The sequence below is a fragment of the Biomphalaria glabrata genome, chromosome 4 (assembly GCF_947242115.1).
Source record: "Biomphalaria glabrata chromosome 4, xgBioGlab47.1, whole genome shotgun sequence".
NCBI lineage: Eukaryota > Metazoa > Mollusca > Gastropoda > Planorbidae > Biomphalaria > Biomphalaria glabrata.
The window spans coordinates 30335761-30355834 of record NC_074714.1 but is presented as its reverse complement, the minus strand read 5'-3'; positions in this window follow the sequence as shown (position 1 = coordinate 30355834).

The following is a 20074-nucleotide window of genomic DNA, read 5'->3' as shown; positions in this document are numbered from 1 at the left end:
TCCATGTTTAGAAAAACTGGTTAAAATGTTTCTTCTTTGTAATAAGTTGGACCCTTTACAATTTGCTTACTAAAAGGATAAAGGTGTTCACTATGCCATCCCAATATTTTAATCTGGACTTACCGAACACGTATGTAAGATTGTTCTTTATTGATTCCTCATCAGCTTTTAATACCATACAACTTCATTTACTTATTAAAACAAGGTTACAAAAGACAGTTTGTGTGGAAACACAAACTCAAAATCGGCCCCCGAAGTGGTCCACCCAGGCAGGTTTCAATATTTTCAGAAAGAATATCCGAATGAAATTATATCAAAGACAAATGAGAGATAAGAATGGAGAAAGAAGGTTAACAGATCTTGTGTAGTGCCCCAACGGTCCCACAGATCAAAGGATAGGTGAAAGTGAATGTAAAGTTAGATGTGAACATGGCTTAACTAGTTCAGACCTTGTGGTCTATAGGGCAGTTGATGTAAAGTTCATCTGTTTTTGTGGCCTACGGTTAACGAGGGTGTCATGTAGCCAGCACAACGACCAACCGCCGTTACTCTTCCCCAACTAATGTCAGGTACCCATTAGAGCTGAGTGGACTCAGAGGCGCCCAAAGTTGAAAATCTTAGTCTTCACCGGGATTCGAACCCGGGACCCCCGGTTCGGAAGCCAAGCACTTTGCCGCTCAGCCACCGCGCCCCTGGCCTAACTGATGTCTTATAATTGATCTAATTGTTTTGAAAAAGCTCAACCTCTTTATTTTTTTTTTATTTGTCAAGAAATATTCATTCAATATCTACTCATTTGTAGTCATTTTCAAAATTATAAAAATAAAACATGAGTGGTCAAGAAATTACAATTCATATAATATCTACTAATTTGTAGTCATTTAAAAAAATAAAAATAAAACATGAGTGGTGAAGAAAGTACAATTCATTCAATATCTACTCATTTGTAGTCATTTTCAAAATTATAAAAATAAAACATGAGTGGTCAAGAAATTACAATTCATTTAATATCTACTAATTTGTAGTCATTTAAAAAAATAAAAATAAAACATGAGTGGTGAAGAAATTACAATTCATTCAATATCTACTCATTTGTAGTCATTTTCAAAATTATAAAAATAAAACATGAGTGGTCAAGAAATTACAATTCATTTAATATCTACTAATTTGTAGTCATTAAAAAAAAAACATGAGTGGTGAAGAAATTACAATTCATGTAATATCTACTAATTTGACAACGCTAAGGTTGTCAATTGTAGTCAAACTGAATTTAAATTATCTTATCTTGTAGACATTTTCAAAAAAATTAAACGAAGCAAAAAGAACTCTGTAGTGTAATTGTATCCAATTAGTTTATGTTTCCTTTTAAGCACTTGGCATTTGTCATTGTCATTTTATGGCTAAAGGAGACATAATGTATTGAACTTGGTGGTAGTACGAAGAGGAAAAAGTGACTGATTTCATCCTAAGCTTCCATTCTGTCTCGTCAAATAGTATTTTAGACATATAATAATATTTAATTTTACACAACAGAACCACATCTTTTCTATGAAGTAATACAGAGAAAAAGGACTTCCTTGATAAGTAGACTCAGTATTATTGTTTTAACAATCTTCAACATAAATGAGTTCATTAACAAAGCTGCACAGGAACATTAACAATCTTTTAGGAAATTGACTTTGAAGCAATGCTATGTTCCCAGGTAATTAGGCAAGGCAAGCTAATATAGGGCTTTATACAGCTGCCCTGTATGCCTTATGTATTTAAAAAAGACTGATCAGGGAACAGGTTAATCCCTCTCACGACAATTTTGAAAGGTCTCCTTGAGATGTAAGAGGGCTACTCTGGTATCATCAAGGTGGCCTTTGGGTCTGTTAGAGTCATTCTGGGATAGTTAACCAAGCAAATTCACAATTGTTCAGGGTTCTGTTAGGGTCATGTGTAAATTATTTCAGGATAGGGGTGTCGATTAAGGATTCTTTTTTCTCTCATTACGAGGGGTTTAAAAAAAATAAAATAAAAAAAATTAATAAATAAATAAAAAATAGTTAATTTGTCTTAAAATATTACATTATTCATAAAAGATTTTTGACTTTCAATTGTCTGCCCTTGTCTATATTCTTTAGGATTATTGGTTTTGGTTAGTTTTGTTTCTAGTCTCTTCGCAGGCTCCATTCAGTTGCGTCTTGTTTTCTTGTTCCTTTGTTTCCCAGTATGTCTAGGACAGGGGTCGGCAACCTTTTGAGGCGGAAGAGCCAAAAATTACAATTTACAAAATTTCAACGTTTTTAAAGAGCCACAATTGTTTTCCCCAACAATAAATATGTACTTGCATTAGTTATGTACTTGCATTAGTTAAGTTTTTTTTATATAAAAAATGAATCTATTTATTCATAAGAAAATGTATCTATTTATCTTTATATAAATAGTGTTTTTCACAACAAATAAGATTATATATATATATATACTCGATTATTCATATGGCATTATAAAGATAATTGCCCATTAATGAAGTATAAAATAGAACAGTTACATAAAACACTACCTTGTACTTCAATAACAAACAATTGTTCGAACAAATTCAGAGAGAGCGATGGCTTTGCATGATTTTAGAAAGTTTGGATAAATTTGGCTTATAACTCATAACTTGTTTTTAGTATCAAACACGACTCTAAATTTTCATTTGTTAGTTGGCTTCTTACTTTACTTTGAATTACATTCATGCAAAAGAACGCTTGCTTGCACGAACATGTTGATTCGAATATACTCAGCCTTCAGGGTTCCAAATGCCAACGTTCTCACCTGACTGTAGCAATCTGGAAGACTATTCCATGCGTCGAATATAAGCGCCTCATCTCGCGGCATTTCTTTTGAAGCTGTCCACTTTTGTTGCGTTGCCTACATTTCTGGACCTTCAACTCTTTCAACTTTATTTTTAACTCTGTCCTTGCAGTTTTAGATTCAGTTCATTTAATTTCATTGATATATCCACCATAAAGTAAAATTTGTACAACCATTTATCGTCTCTAATTCAAGGTGATTAATGCTTTTCTTTTATTTAGAAATGCATCTATTTCAATCAAACTTTTCAAAACCATACCTTTGGAAAGCTATCGCACTTTATTGTATAGAATAAAGTCGGAATACTAAGTCTCCATTTCGTTTAAAAATTCTTTAAACTGACGATGGTAGAGTGCTTTTGACAAGATGTTGTTAAAAGTCTTGATTAACAAATTCATGATCTTAACTATTTCGGCGTAAATGTTTCGACACAAAGCGCTCCTTGGTGTAGTAAGAAGTGAAACGTTTATTGGTTTATTTATTTGTTTATTGCCCCCTTTTTTTTTCCTGTCATACTTCTGGCTCCTTCAGTTGCTATTGAAACGATTTTATTTATATCGATTATATTGTCTTCAAGGTATTTTTGCACGGCTTTCTCTCTATATTCCCTTCTAGCTTGTCACGAGAGCGGTAGCAATCCTAGAAGCTCTTCTTGTGGACCTTGGGAAGACATATCTCACAAAAGGGCAACTTGTGCCGTATCTTTCATGTCACAAGACTCATAGAAGAAAGTTCAATATCTTCCACCAGAAAATAGACTATTTTACGTTTCAAGACATGAGGGAAGGGTGCGCTGAAAAGCGAGTACAGGCGGCTGAGAGATAGAATTGGTTACTAATACTCGTTAATCGAATCAGACACTTTTAAACTTTTTTTTTTGATACAATAAATAATATTTGCGCATGGAACTAAAGAGCCGCAGCTTAACATCCATAGAGCCGCATGTGGCTCGCGAGCCGCAGGTTACCGACCCCTGGACTCTAGGACGAGGCTGCCGCTAAGATATAGACATTGTCATAGTGTTCTTGTTACGTTTCCACGAGCTTGCCGTGTTCTGTGAGTGTTGTACAGACACACTTGATGTTGACTTGTGACATGCTCTCCGCTCATGTGATCAAAGAGGACGTAACCGCGAGGGAGAAACAATTCTTCAAAAGTGTTGACTTCCCTTTAAAAGACAGTTCTTTAGTAGTTTTCCATAGATAAATAAAGTTCAATTTGATTCCTATCCCGCATCTCTCAGCCCAAACTCTCTTTAACCCAGGTACATATACACTCTCACACACTCGCATAACCACTTAAACTAATTGACATAATACCAATAGAGTAACTTTACAGATTGATTACAGTATTTAGATTTTTATCTCTGAGGTCTGACAATTTAGTCAAGGACAATAAATTATACAATAATTACAATTTCCATCTAACCAGTATAGTTATCAATTCTATGTTCAATTATTTTTCTAAATATTAACTCAAGATTATAAGGATTTAAAAATACATTGTTATTAACAACTTCAATTCTACTGTGCCACACCAGACTTCTGTATTCACTCACTATTATTAGATTAAATCTATGAATCAACCTACTTTTGATTTTAGGCAATTTATTTAAAACAATAGCTAGGTTAAGATTAACATTGGTGTTACAGTTTGCCTCTAGTACAGGGGTCGGCAACCTGCGGCTCGCGAGCCACTTGCGGCTCTTTGGATGCTAAACTGCGGCTCTTTAGTTCCATGTGCAAATATTATTTATTTAATCGAAAAAAAAAACGTAAAAATGTTCTGATTCGATTAACGAGTATTAGGCACAGATTCTATCTCTCAGCCACTTGTACTCGTTTTTCAGCGGACCCCGACCCCATGTCTTGAAATGTAACCTATTTCCAGGTGGAAGATATTAAACTTTCTTCTGCCTTATCACTTGATATATATGAGTCTTGCGACATAAAAGACACGGCACAAGTTGCCATTTTTGTTAGGTATATGTATTCCCAAGGTCCAAATAAAGAACTTCTAGGATTGCTACCGCTCTCGTGACATATTAGCGGAGAAGATAGAGCGAATGCCGTGCAAAAATTCAATGAAGGCAACATAATTAATATAAATAAAATCGTTTTAATAGCAATTGATAGAGCCAGAAGTGTGACAGGAAAAAATAGAGGGGCAACTACGATTTTATGGCGGGAAAAGTAAAACGCGAAATTCTTATATTTTACTGAATATTACACCAAGAAGCGCTTGTGTCCAAACATTTCCGGCCAAAATCGTTGGGGTCGTGAATTTGGTAATCAAGATTTTTAACAGCATCTTATCAAAAGCACTCTACCATCGTCAGTTTAAAGAATTCTTAACGAAATGGAGATTCCGATCTCCTTCTTTATAATAAGGTGCTAGATGGCTTTCAAAAGGTAAGGTGTTGAAACGTTTTGCTTTGTGCCTGAAACGTTTTGCTTTGTGCTTGAATGAATTCAATTCATTCCTAAATGATCATGGCATTTCTCACTTGAATTAGACAACAACATAAGGTTGCAAGCATTTTATTTTATGAAGGAAATAAAAGAGAAATTAAATGAGCTGAATCTAAAACTGCAAGGAAAGTAAAACCCAGCCTATGTTTTGGTAGAAGAATGTTTTTTTTTAAAGAGAAATTTATTCTTTTTGCAGAAGATATTCAGAGTGGTCAATTACTTCATTTTCAATTTGTAAAGCAATATTGCGATAAAACCAGCGCTATTGTTGACACGAATATACAGTGCTTAACTTTTAACTACTAATAGATTAATACAAAACTTTAAAATACAAGAAGAGTAATAATTTTTTTCCGACTTTTAACTACTAATAGATTAATGCAAAACTTTAAAATACAAGAAAAATATTATTTTTTTCCTTTACGCCATACCGGTGCGTACCGTCACAAAAAAGCACTGTATACATATATAAAGATAAATATTTTTTCTTGTAAATAAATAGATTCGTTTTTTTTTTAAATCAGAAAACTTCTTTATTTATGCGAGTACTATTTATTGTTTGGAAGAAAAAAAAAATCTTGTGGCTTTTAAAAACGTTGAAATTATGTAAATTGTAATTTTTGGCTCTTCCGACTCAAAAGGTTGCCGACCCCTGCCTTAGTATACGGGTTCTCACTCGGGCGGATGTTGGGGCCAGGAACCAGACAAAGGGGTTCTCGAAGCGATAGAGACAATTCACTTCGTCCGGTGTTAGTTTCAGAGCCAAAAATTACAATTTACATAATTTACAATTAGCTTTTTCTCATAAAAAACTGCTTGCATAACTGATTTTAAAAATTTGATTTTTCTCTTTCAGAAAAAAAAAAGTAGCCGTTGCATCAGAACTTTCAATGGTCTAAAATATTGTGATGTCAGATTTTCAATATCTTTTCTAGTTTACGAGATCTAAACGGGACAGACGGACAGACGGACAGACATTTCGCACAAAACTAATAGCGTCTTTCCCCTTTCGGGGGCCGCTAAAAATGAAAGCGTTGAAGATTAGTCCATATATAATACTATGGGCTAATGAATTTTTGAGAGACCTAAGAGGGTTATGGTAAACACAGGGGCGCTACAAGGGGCTGTGACATCGCCATTGTGATTCATTTTGTACACCAATGATTTTCAATCCGATAGTCCTTTTCGCTCCTTCACAAAATTCGCAGATGATGCGGCTCTTCTTGCCCTGCTCTCAGAGAGCTCAGACGTAAATGAGTATTTCAGAGAAATAGAAAAAAGGATGGCTGCCTGGTCGTGCGGTTTGCACGCTGGACTGTCGTTCGGACTTATCGATGGTCCCGGGTTCAAACCCTGCCCGCTCCCATCCCCCGCCGTCCTGCGGGAGGTTTGGACTAGGAAGTAATTATCTTCAACTCTGAAGGAACATCCGAAATAAGTAAAACAAACAATAGAACAATTGAAAAATACTGTAAGATAATTTTTTATTATTAAATGTCAAAAAAAAACACAAAAAAAACACACCAAAGAAATGATAATTGATTTTCGTAGGGAAAAGAAGGAAAATGATATTGTTTCTGTAGCTGGAGAGACTATTGAAATAGTACAAACGTTTAAATACCTTGTTATTATCCTAGACAATAAACTAATTTTACTGCAAATACTGATCACATCAGCAAAAAATGGCAGCAAAGATTACGATTACTGAGAAAACTGTCCATGTTTAATGTTAGTCATAATGTCTTAGCTATGTTTTATCACGCTCACATCTGCAATATTTTAAGTTTTAATATCACTGCCTGGTATGGCAATCTGAGCATTAAAAATAAAAATAAACTTTATAGAATCCTAAATGCTGCTGGCAGAATCATTGGCAAAAAACAAACCCCATTTGGGAAGCTGTTTGAAACAAACATCTATAAAAAAGCTAAAAAGATTCTAGAAATAAAAAATCACCCTTTGGTTCAGGACTTTGTGATTTTACCATCACAAAAGAGATACAAGACACCGATAGCAAAGACAAACAGACAAACACTCTTTTGTTCCCCTGGCAATCAAATCATTAAATAGAAACAATCTGATATAAACTTATCATATGTAAATTATGAGTGAGTCTGGTGTAAATTTTGTTTTTTTTTTTATAGTTACAATGTTTTGTTTGGTGTAATGCACAAATTGTAAGACAAATTTCCTTACGGACAATAAAGATTATTATAATTATAATTATGATAATTATTATAATTATCATTAAATGACCACATAATGTGAACATTACATCATTAAATGGCCACATAACTTGATCACTACACCATTATATGGCCATATAACTTGATCACTACACCATTATATGGCCATATAACTTGATCACTACACCATTATATGGCCATATAACTTGATCACTACACCATTATATGGCCATATAACTTGATCACTACACCATTATATGGCCATATAACTTGATCTAACTAACCTAACAGCATTAACTGGCCACATAAGTTAATCATTACAAGTCTTAGTTGTCTACTACACTATTGTATGTCTATTATAAAGTTGGTTTATCAAAACCTTTCAAAGTATTACACACACACACACACACACAAGCACGTGGAAGATAAGTACCTCTAGTTGTCACGAAGAAATATATTTTTTAATGTCACGTGACCTTTGCTAAAAGCATCTCTTGCAGTAGACTTCTGATTGTGTGCGAGCTACAACGCACTACCAACGATATCATGAATGCTCACGTTTCACTGAATGTGTTTTCTTACGCACGTGAGCTGAACTTTTGACCGTCAGTCATGGTGACGTAATCCAGAGTTTCAAGTTCATTGCCAAAGATGAAACCTCCATTTCTCATGGCCTACGTCAGTGTACTACTCCACGAGTAGGTCAAGTCAGGTGTAAGGCAGGTATCATGCCAGTCTCTACACACACACGAGAGGAGCTGGCTGGCTGAATGTAGGCCTTCCCTTTCCCTTGTCTTTCTTCTCCAACACTGTAACGCAGGAGTCACGATGCAGTTCTAGTAGGCTTAGTGTATTCTCTTCACATGCAACCTTCATGATCTGATATAGAAAATCAGTGAAAACAAATAGAAAATCGATTGTAAATTGATAACAAGACTTAAGCATAGCATCAAATAGTATGTTCTAAATCTAATGTACCTTTTTTAAAAAGCTAAATAACGTATTGTGTATTAACACTTTGCATTCAATTGTTTAATGAATGAAATTCGAATTTAGACTTCTTAGCGGCCCATGTGAGTCGTCTTAAAAATAACGTCACAGACAAACTCACAAGGAAATCCCATTCATAGCAGGTCATGTGACCAGTTAGAGACCAATAAGGGACAAGTATTTCTCTGTTGAGGTGAAAACAACATGGCGTCTTTACGGACTTATTTTGTTGGGCTCAAGAATAATCACGTGATCAATTTCTACAAAGCTTACATCACTTCACTTTGTCCGTGTCTGTCTTGTCTGTCACGGTATTTCTTTCACGCCCAATCTCAGATCAAGCTGACATTTTACAACTAATTTCTTCTTAATCTCTACATCTGTGACTTAATTTCGACATCTGTGACTTAATTTCTACATCTGTGACTTAATATCTGCATCTGTGACTCGTATTTCGACATCTGTGACTTGTATTTCGACATCTGTGACTTGTATTTCTACATCTGTGACTCGTATTTCGACATCTGTGACTTGTGTGTATTTCTGCACTGAGTTGATCTTTTTAAAGCCTGTTGGATAAGCTGACAGGCTGCTGAATGACGTTAAATATGTTGAAAAAGTTTACAAATTTTTAGTTTGTAGGTCTAACCATGGAGCTATACTAACAAAAAATAATTAAACTTTGATTTTAAGTTTTTAACTAAACTTTTAAAAACTTAAACACTTGGCTTTTTAAAAGTTAAACTTAAAGTTTGCAGCTTTTAAGAAACATTGTGTCCATAAGTAATAACAAAAATAGAACGATGCTTATTTGTGACAACAAAGTGACAGCGTGACATCTATTTCACATTGGGTCGACGGCATTCCATGAAGAGTGGACAGCAAAACAGAGGTGATTCTCAAAGCATGACCAGCGTATGTTTTACCTAATTAGCATAGATAAGAAGTCAATAACCAAAGTGACAGCAAGAGAACTTAAAGATAAGTTAATAACCCAAGTGACAGCAAGAGAACTTAAAGGTAAGTTAATAACCCAAGTGACAGCAAGAGAACTTAAAGATAAGTCAATAACCCAAGTGACAGCAAGAGAACTTAAAGATAAGTTAATAACCCAAGTGACAGCAAGAGAACTTAAAGATAATTTAATAACCCAAGTGACAGCAAGAGAACTTAAAGATAATTTAATAACCCAAGTGACAGCAAGAGAACTTAAAGATAAGTCAATAACCCAAGTGACAGCAAGAGAACTTAAAGATAAGTCAATAACCCAAGTGACAGCAAGAGAACTTAAAGATAAGTCAATAACCCAAGTGACAGCAAGAGAACTTAAAGATAAGTCAATAACCCAAGTGACAGCAAGAGAACTTAAAGATAAGTCAATAACCCAAGTGACAGCAAGAGAACTTAAAGATAAGTCAATAACCCAAGTGACAGCACGAGAACTTAAAGATAAGTCAATAACCCAAGTGACAGCACGAGAACTTAAAGATAAGTCAATAACCCAAGTGACAGCAAGAGAACTTAAAGATAAGTCAATAACCCAAGTGACAGCAAGAGAACTTAAAGATAAGTCAATAACCCAAGTGACAGCAAGAGAACTTAAAGATAAGTCAATAACCCAAGTGACAGCAAGAGAACTTAAAGATAAGTCAATAACCCAAGTGACAGCAAGAGAACTTAAAGATAAGTTAATAACCCAAGTGAGTCAATAACCCAACGGAGTCAATAATCCAAGTGAGTCAATAACCCAATGGAGTCAATAATCCAACGGAGTCAATAATCCAAGTGAGTCAATAACCCAACGGAGTCAATAATCCAAGTGAGTCAATAACCCAATGGAGTCAATAACCCAATGGAGTCAATAATCCAATGGAGTCAATAATCCAACGGAGTCAATAATCCAACGGAGTCAATAACCCAACGGAGTCAATAACCCAACGGAGTCAATAACCCAACGGAGTCAATAACCCAACGGAGTCAATAACCCAACGGAGTCAATAACCCAATGGAGTCAATAACCCAATGGAGTCAATAACCCAACAGAGTCAATAACCAAACGGAGTCAATAACCCAACAGAGTCAATAACCCAACGGAGTCAATAACCCAACGGAGTCAATAACCCAACGGAGTCAATAACCCAAGTGAGTCAATAACCCAACAGAGTCAATAACCCAACGGAGTCAATAACCCAAGTGAGTCAATAACCCAACAGAGTCAATAACCCAATGGAGTCAATAACCCAACAGAGTCAATAACCCAACGGAGTCAATAACCCAACGGAGTCAATAACCCAACGGAGTCAATAACCCAACGGAGTCAATAATCCAACGGCGTCAATAACCCAACGGAGTCAATAATCCAACGGAGTCAATAATCCAATGCAGTCAATAACTCAACGGAGTCAATAACCCAACGGAGTCAATAATCCAACGTAGTCAATAACCAAACAGAGTCAATAATCCAACAGAGTCAATAACCCAACGGAGTCAATAACTCAAGTGACAGCAAGAGAACTTAGAGATAAGTTAATAACCCAAGTTACAGCAAGAGAACTTAAAGATAAGTTAATAACCCAAGTGACAGCAAGAGAACTTAAAGATAATTTAATAACCCAAGTGACAGCAAGAGAACTTAAAGATAAGTTAATAACCCAAGTGACAGCAAGAGAACTTAAAGATAAGTCAATAACCCAAGTGACAGCAAGAGAACTTAAAGATAAGTCAATAACCCAAGTGATAGCAAGAGAACTTAAAGCTAAGTCAATAACCCAAGTGACAGCAAGAGAACTTAAAGATAAGTTAATAACCCAAGTGAGTCAATAACCCAACAGAGTCAATAACCCAACGGAGTCAATAACCCAACGGAGTCAATAACCCAACAGAGTCAATAACCCAATGGAGTCAATAACCCAATGGAGTCAATAACCCAACAGAGTCAATAACCCAACGGAGTCAATAACCCAACAGAGTCAATAACCCAACAGAGTCAATAACCCAACAGAGTCAATTACCCAACAGAGTCAATAACCCAACGGAGTCAATAACCCAAGTGAGTCAATAACCCAACAGAGTCAATAACCCAACGGAATCAATAACCCAAGTGAGTCAATAACCCAACAGAGTCAATAATCCAACGGAGTCAATAACCCAACAGAGTCAATAATCCAACGGATTCAATTACCCAACGGAGTCAATAACTCAAGTGACAGCAAGAGAACTTAGAGATAAGTTAATAACCCAAGTTACAGCAAGAGAACTTAAAGATAAGTTAATAACCCAAGTGACAGGAAGAGAACTTAAAGATAATTTAATAACCCAAGTGACAGCAAGAGAACTTAAAGATAAGTCAATAACCCAAGTGATAGCAAGAGAACTTAAAGCTAAGTCAATAACCCAAGTGACAGCAAGAGAACTTAAAGATAAGTTAATAACCCAAGTGAGTCAATAACCCAACAGAGTCAATAACCCAACGGAGTCAATAACCCAACGGAGTCAATAACCCAACAGAGTCAATAACCCAATGGAGTCAATAACCCAATGGAGTCAATAACCCAACAGAGTCAATAACCCAACGGAGTCAATAACCCAACAGAGTCAATAACCCAACAGAGTCAATAACCCAACAGAGTCAATTACCCAACAGAGTCAATAACCCAACGGAGTCAATAACCCAAGTGAGTCAATAACCCAACAGAGTCAATAACCCAACGGAATCAATAACCCAAGTGAGTCAATAACCCAACAGAGTCAATAATCCAACGGAGTCAATAACCCAACAGAGTCAATAATCCAACGGATTCAATTACCCAACGGAGTCAATAACTCAAGTGACAGCAAGAGAACTTAGAGATAAGTTAATAACCCAAGTTACAGCAAGAGAACTTAAAGATAAGTTAATAACCCAAGTGACAGGAAGAGAACTTAAAGATAAGTCAATAACCCAAGTGACAGCAAGAGAACTTAAAGATAAGTTAATAACCCAAGTGAGTCAATAACCCAACGGAGTCAATAATCCAAGTGAGTCAATAACCCAATGGAGTCAATAATCCAACGGAGTCAATAATCCAAGTGAGTCAATAACCCAACGGAGTCAATAATCCAAGTGAGTCAATAACCCAATGGAGTCAATAACCCAATGGAGTCAATAATCCAACGGAGTCAATAATCCAACGGAGTCAATAACCCAACGGAGTCAATAACCCAACGGAGTCAATAACCCAACGGAGTCAATAACCCAATGGAGTCAATAACCCAATGGAGTCAATAACCCAACAGAGTCAATAACCAAACGGAGTCAATAACCCAACAGAGTCAATAACCCAACGGAGTCAATAACCCAACGGAGTCAATAACCCAACGGAGTCAATAACCCAAGTGAGTCAATAACCCAACAGAGTCAATAACCCAACGGAGTCAATAACCCAAGTGAGTCAATAACCCAACAGAGTCAATAACCCAATGGAGTCAATAACCCAACAGAGTCAATAACCCAACGGAGTCAATAACCCAACGGAGTCAATAACCCAACGGAGTCAATAACCCAACGGAGTCAATAATCCAACGGCGTCAATAACCCAACGGAGTCAATAATCCAACGGAGTCAATAATCCAATGCAGTCAATAACTCAACGGAGTCAATAACCCAACGGAGTCAATAATCCAACGTAGTCAATAACCAAACAGAGTCAATAATCCAACATAGTCAATAACCCAACGGAGTCAATAACTCAAGTGACAGCAAGAGAACTTAGAGATAAGTTAATAACCCAAGTTACAGCAAGAGAACTTAAAGATAAGTTAATAACCCAAGTGACAGCAAGAGAACTTAAAGATAATTTAATAACCCAAGTGACAGCAAGAGAACTTAAAGATAAGTTAATAACCCAAGTGACAGCAAGAGAACTTAAAGATAAGTCAATAACCCAAGTGACAGCAAGAGAACTTAAAGATAAGTCAATAACCCAAGTGATAGCAAGAGAACTTAAAGCTAAGTCAATAACCCAAGTGACAGCAAGAGAACTTAAAGATAAGTTAATAACCCAAGTGAGTCAATAACCCAACAGAGTCAATAACCCAACGGAGTCAATAACCCAACGGAGTCAATAACCCAACAGAGTCAATAACCCAATGGAGTCAATAACCCAATGGAGTCAATAACCCAACAGAGTCAATAACCCAACGGAGTCAATAACCCAACAGAGTCAATAACCCAACAGAGTCAATAACCCAACAGAGTCAATTACCCAACAGAGTCAATAACCCAACGGAGTCAATAACCCAAGTGAGTCAATAACCCAACAGAGTCAATAACCCAACGGAATCAATAACCCAAGTGAGTCAATAACCCAACAGAGTCAATAATCCAACGGAGTCAATAACCCAACAGAGTCAATAATCCAACGGATTCAATTACCCAACGGAGTCAATAACTCAAGTGACAGCAAGAGAACTTAGAGATAAGTTAATAACCCAAGTTACAGCAAGAGAACTTAAAGATAAGTTAATAACCCAAGTGACAGGAAGAGAACTTAAAGATAATTTAATAACCCAAGTGACAGCAAGAGAACTTAAAGATAAGTTAATAACCCAAGTGACAGCAAGAGAACTTAAAGATAAGTTAATAACCCAAGTGACAGCAAGAGAACTTAAAGATAAGTTAACAACCCAAGTGAGTCAATAACCCAACGGAGTCAATAACCCAACGGAGTCAATAATCCAAGTGAGTCAATAACCCAACGGAGTCAATAATCCAGCAAGAGAACTTAAAGATAAGTCAATAACCCAAGTGACAGCAAGAGAACTTAAAGATAAGTTAATAACCCAAGTGACAGCAAGAGAACTTAAAGATAAGTCAATAACACAAGTGATAGCAAGAGAACTTAAAGATAAGTTAATAACCCAAGTGACAGCAAGAGAACTTAAAGATAATTCAATAACCCAAGTGACAGCAAGAGAACTTAAAGATAAGTTAATAACCCAAGTGACAGCAAGAGAACTTAAAGATAAGTTAATAACCCAAGTGACAGCAAGAGAACTTAAAGATAAGTCAATAACCCAAGTGACAGCAAGAGAACTTAAAGATAAGTTAATAACTCAAGTGACAGCAAGAGAACTTAAAGATAAGTCAATAACCCAAGTGACAGCAAGAGAACTTAAAGATAAGTCAATAACCCAAGTGACAGCAAGAGAACTTAAAGATGAGTCAATAACCCAAGTGACAGCAAGAGAACTTAAAGATAAGTTAATAACCCAAGTGACAGCAAGAGAACTTAAAGATAAGTCAATAACCCAAGTGACAGCAAGAGAACTTAAAGATAAGTTAATAACCCAAGTGAGTCAATAACCCAACAGAGTCAATAACCCAACGGAGTCAATAACCCAACGGAGTCAATAACCCAACAGAGTCAATAACCCAATGGAGTCAATAACCCAATGGAGTCAATAACCCAACAGAGTCAATAACCCAACGGAGTCAATAACCCAACAGAGTCAATAACCCAACAGAGTCAATAACCCAACAGAGTCAATTACCCAACAGAGTCAATAACCCAACGGAGTCAATAACCCAAGTGAGTCAATAACCCAACAGAGTCAATAACCCAACGGAATCAATAACCCAAGTGAGTCAATAACCCAACAGAGTCAATAATCCAACGGAGTCAATAACCCAACAGAGTCAATAATCCAACGGATTCAATAACCCAACGGAGTCAATAACTCAAGTGACAGCAAGAGAACTTAGAGATAAGTTAATAACCCAAGTTACAGCAAGAGAACTTAAAGATAAGTTAATAACCCAAGTGACAGGAAGAGAACTTAAAGATAATTTAATAACCCAAGTGACAGCAAGAGAACTTAAAGATAAGTTAATAACCCAAGTGACAGCAAGAGAACTTAAAGATAAGTTAATAACCCAAGTGACAGCAAGAGAACTTAAAGATAAGTTAACAACCCAAGTGAGTCAATAACCCAACGGAGTCAATAACCCAACGGAGTCAATAATCCAAGTGAGTCAATAACCCAACGGAGTCAATAATCCAGCAAGAGAACTTAAAGATAAGTCAATAACCCAAGTGACAGCAAGAGAACTTAAAGATAAGTTAATAACCCAAGTGACAGCAAGAGAACTTAAAGATAAGTCAATAACACAAGTGATAGCAAGAGAACTTAAAGATAATTCAATAACCCAAGTGACAGCAAGAGAACTTAAAGATAAGTTAATAACCCAAGTGACAGCAAGAGAACTTAAAGATAAGTTAATAACCCAAGTGACAGCAAGAGAACTTAAAGATAAGTCAATAACCCAAGTGACAGCAAGAGAACTTAAAGATAAGTCAATAACACTAGTGATAGCAAGAGAACTTAAAGATAAGTTAATAACCCAAGTGACAGCAAGAGAACTTAAAGATAAGTCAATAACCCAAGTGACAGCAAGAGAACTTAAAGATAAGTTAATAACTCAAGTGACAGCAAGAGAACTTAAAGATAAGTCAATAACCCAAGTGACAGCAAGAGAACTTAAAGATAAGTCAATAACCCAAGTGACAGCAAGAGAACTGATAGATCGCAAAGATATTTGTTTAGACCTCAAAGAACTGCTAATGTCGTAAGCGAGATTTTAACCGACATCCAACAGCCGATGTCTCATCTGCGTAATCTTCAGGCAAAATAATGAGCGCACATCTGTCCTGAGAGTCATGCCAAAACTGACTGTTCTCTTCAATGTACAGTGTCTTTGGATGAAAGACTCATTTGAACCAAACGTTTCTCACCCACGTATCGCCTTGTTCAACTTCAGCTCCATTCCTTCTCTTCAGGCTTGACTCATATTCCTATTGAACAAAACACACACACGTTCACTGAGAACAAGGTTACACCTGACACGTTCATTTTTGAAGGGAAAGTAGATGAAAGAGACGTTGATTGGTTTGAGGGCGTGTTCACATAAGTGGTCTCTCTGCCCATCCGTCTGTCTCAGTGAAACGCTCATGGAAGAGACACGATGTTTGATGGTGGACTTGTTCAGCTTGAACTTTCCTTTTGACAACCCGGACACAATCTTAGTCCTAGAGTTGTAGAGGGAGATAATGTAAAACTTATTTTTTTTTAAATAATCTATTCCAATATGAATAAAGTAAATGTAAACACAGTCAATGAAAATGAAGTCAATGAACTACAATCATTGGAATGAAGTCAATAAAATGTAGTCAAAGAAAAATAAGTTCACGAATTAGAGTCAATGACAGGAAGTCATGAGTTACAACTTACAACCAATGGAAAAACGAATATCTAAAGATACAGTAAGTCAATTAATGAATTAAAGTGAATTGATATATCACAATGAATTACAGTCAATGGAATAAAGTCAATCTCGTGTGGAGTTTTTTGATCTCCCATCGAGCGCCTCCCCAGGTGGCGGATAGGGGAATGCCCTCCAGATATGGTGGGTACCGGGGAAATAAAATACCACTGGTGGACCAAAATCAAACCTGCTGCCTTGCAGGAAGTGGGGGGATCCACAAAGACTAGGGCACCTTACCCGAAAATAAAGGCAGCTATCCAGAGAGCTGAAAGGGGCAGCCCCCCCAGATGGTTATGCACAGGGCTAACAACTCTGTCATATAAAAAATACTGTTACGAAAGCTAATAAACACAAGATAACCCGGACAGATCTCAACGGAAAACGACCTAGGCCTGGAAAAGGACATGATTTTTGTTTTGCGACATGGAATGTGCTAAGCCTTTATAGAGCAGGTGCGCTAGCCCAACTTACTGAAGTGTTAAAGAAATATAGGATACCCCTTGTAGCCCTACAGGAAATCAATCGGAAAGACTCGGACATTCTCAGAACCAAGGAGTATACTATATTTTATAGTGGTAGAAGCACTAACAACTTAGGTACAGGTTTTGCTGTTAAAAAGGAAATGGTAGGTAATGTCATTGGATTTAAACATGTAAGTGATAGACTGCTCACTACGTTTGAGAGGAAAATTCTTCAACATATCATTTATCAATGTTTATGCCCCTACTGAAGATGCAGATGATAACACAAAAGAAGCCTTCTATGATGGACTGGAAGGAATTTATGATGAAGCACCAAAGCATGACATCAAAATAGTCCTAGGAGATTTCAATGCAAAAATTGGAAAGGAACCAGCATTCAGACCAACAATTGGCAAAGAAAGCTTACATGAATAGACCAACAATAATGGCATAAGATTAGTGGATTTTGCATCAGGAAAAGAAATGTCTATCAGCAGCACAAAATTCCAACATAAGAATATTCATAAGGTTACCTGGATCTCACCTGATGGCAACACCCAGAATCAAATAGATCATATACTCATAGATAAGAGACATGGATCAGATATACTAGATGTAAGAAGTTTCAGAGGAGCAAATGCTGACTCAGACCACCTACTAGTAAAAGCTAAACTTAGACAAAGAAAAAGTACCATACACGATTACCAAAGAAAGAGAGCACAGCAATATGATTGTCAAAAACTCACAAAGGATCCACTTGTTGCAGAAACTTATAGAATGGCACTCCAAACGCAACTAACAACATTAGAAAAGGACAGCGAAAATAACATAAATGAGCATTGGGAAATAATAAAGCATGCTATCAAAAGAACAGCAGAAGAGGTAGTTGGATTTAAACAAAAGAACGAGAAAATAGGGTGGTATGATGATGAATGCAGACAAACTGTAGAAGAGAAGAACAATGCTCGAATGATAATGCTACAGAGAGAAACCAGGAACACTAGACAGCAATACAATGAAGCAAGAAGAAGGGCCACAAAAGTTGTGAGAAAGAAAAAACGGGAATGGGAAAAGTCCAAGATCACTAAAATTGAGGAACTAGCAAAGGAGGGAGACATGAGAGAAATGTATATGAAAATTAAAGATGAAAAGAACGGATTTCAAGCTAGATCACACATGTGTGAGAACAAAGATGGTCAGCTTATCACAGAAAACAGCAGGGTCATTGAGAGATGGGCTGAATACTTTGAGGAGATCCTAAATACCACTGAAGATGGAGACAATGGAGAATATGAACTGCTACAGGGAGGACAAGATCCCTTAGTGAACCCACCAACAATTATTGAAACATCAGAAATAATTAGGACCATGAAGAATCACAAAGCACCAGGAGAGGACCAAATCACTGCAGAACTAATTAAATATGGAGGGAAAGACTTACATTCCCAAATACACAGACTAATATCAAGAATTTGGGAAGAAGAAGTAATACCAACAGAATGGGAAACGGCTCTTATAACCCCAATACACAAAAAAGGATCCAAGCTAAAGTGCTGTAATTACAGAGGAATCTCTCTACTAAATGTGACTTATAAGATACTGTCTAGGCTTATAACTAAGAGGCTTGGAAAATATTCAGAAGAAATCTTAGGTGACTACCAATGTGGTTTCAGAACCAATAAATCCACAACCAATCACATCTTCTCGCTAAGATGTATACTAGAAAAATGCCATGAATACAACATACCAATCAACCAACTCTTTATAGACTATAAAATGGATTATGACAGTATCAGAAAGAAATACCTATATATGACATTCTACATGATTTTGGAATACCCAACAAGCTGACAAGACTTATACATATGACACTCACGGGAATTTAGGATTAAACGAGGATTAAGACAAGGTGACTCACTTTCTTGCATGCTTTTCAATTTGACACTGGAGACTTATAAGTAATATACACATAAACACAAGGAGAACTACTACCTCAGGAGAGAAAATATGGGTCCACAACCAACAGGGACGATATTCAGCCAACCTCTACAATACCTTGCTTATGAGGATGACATTGCCTTATTGGGTAAAGAAACCTCTGACATTGCTAGAGCTTTCACACAACTAGAAAAAGCATCTTGACCAGCAGGACGAGGTCAATGACAGTAAAACCAAGTACATCACAATGACAAGAGACAATCAAACAGAGGGACAATATATCAAAATCAAAGACCATGAATTTGAAAACGTCCAAACTTTCAAATATCTAGGAAGTACTATTAATTTCAAAAATGACTTACTAACAGAAATAGAGAAAAGAATAGCACGAGGCAACAGGGCATTTTATAGCACCCAACATTTACTTAAGAGCAAAACTATTTCAAGGAAAACCAAGAAAATAATATACTAAACCATAATAAGACCAGCAGCAATGTATGGAAGTGAAACCTGGACACTGACTAATACATCTGAAAATTTACTTAATACTTGGGAAAGGAAAATTCTTAGGAAAATCTATGGTGCCATACAGGATGAATCAGGATGGAGGACACGCACTAACCATGAGATATATCAATTGTATGAAGACCCACCAATAGTGACGGAAATAAAAAAGAACAGACTACGTTGGGCAGGTCACCTTGAAAGAATGTCACAGAGGAGCGAAAATCGTATACAGGCAAAAACCAAAAGGCAGGCGACCCAAAGGTAGACCCCGAATGCGATGGATTGATGATGTAGAAGTAGATCTGAAGCAGCTTGGGGTCAGGGCATGGAGACGAAAGGCCCAGGAGAGATCTGAATGGAAGGATGTGTTAAAGCAGG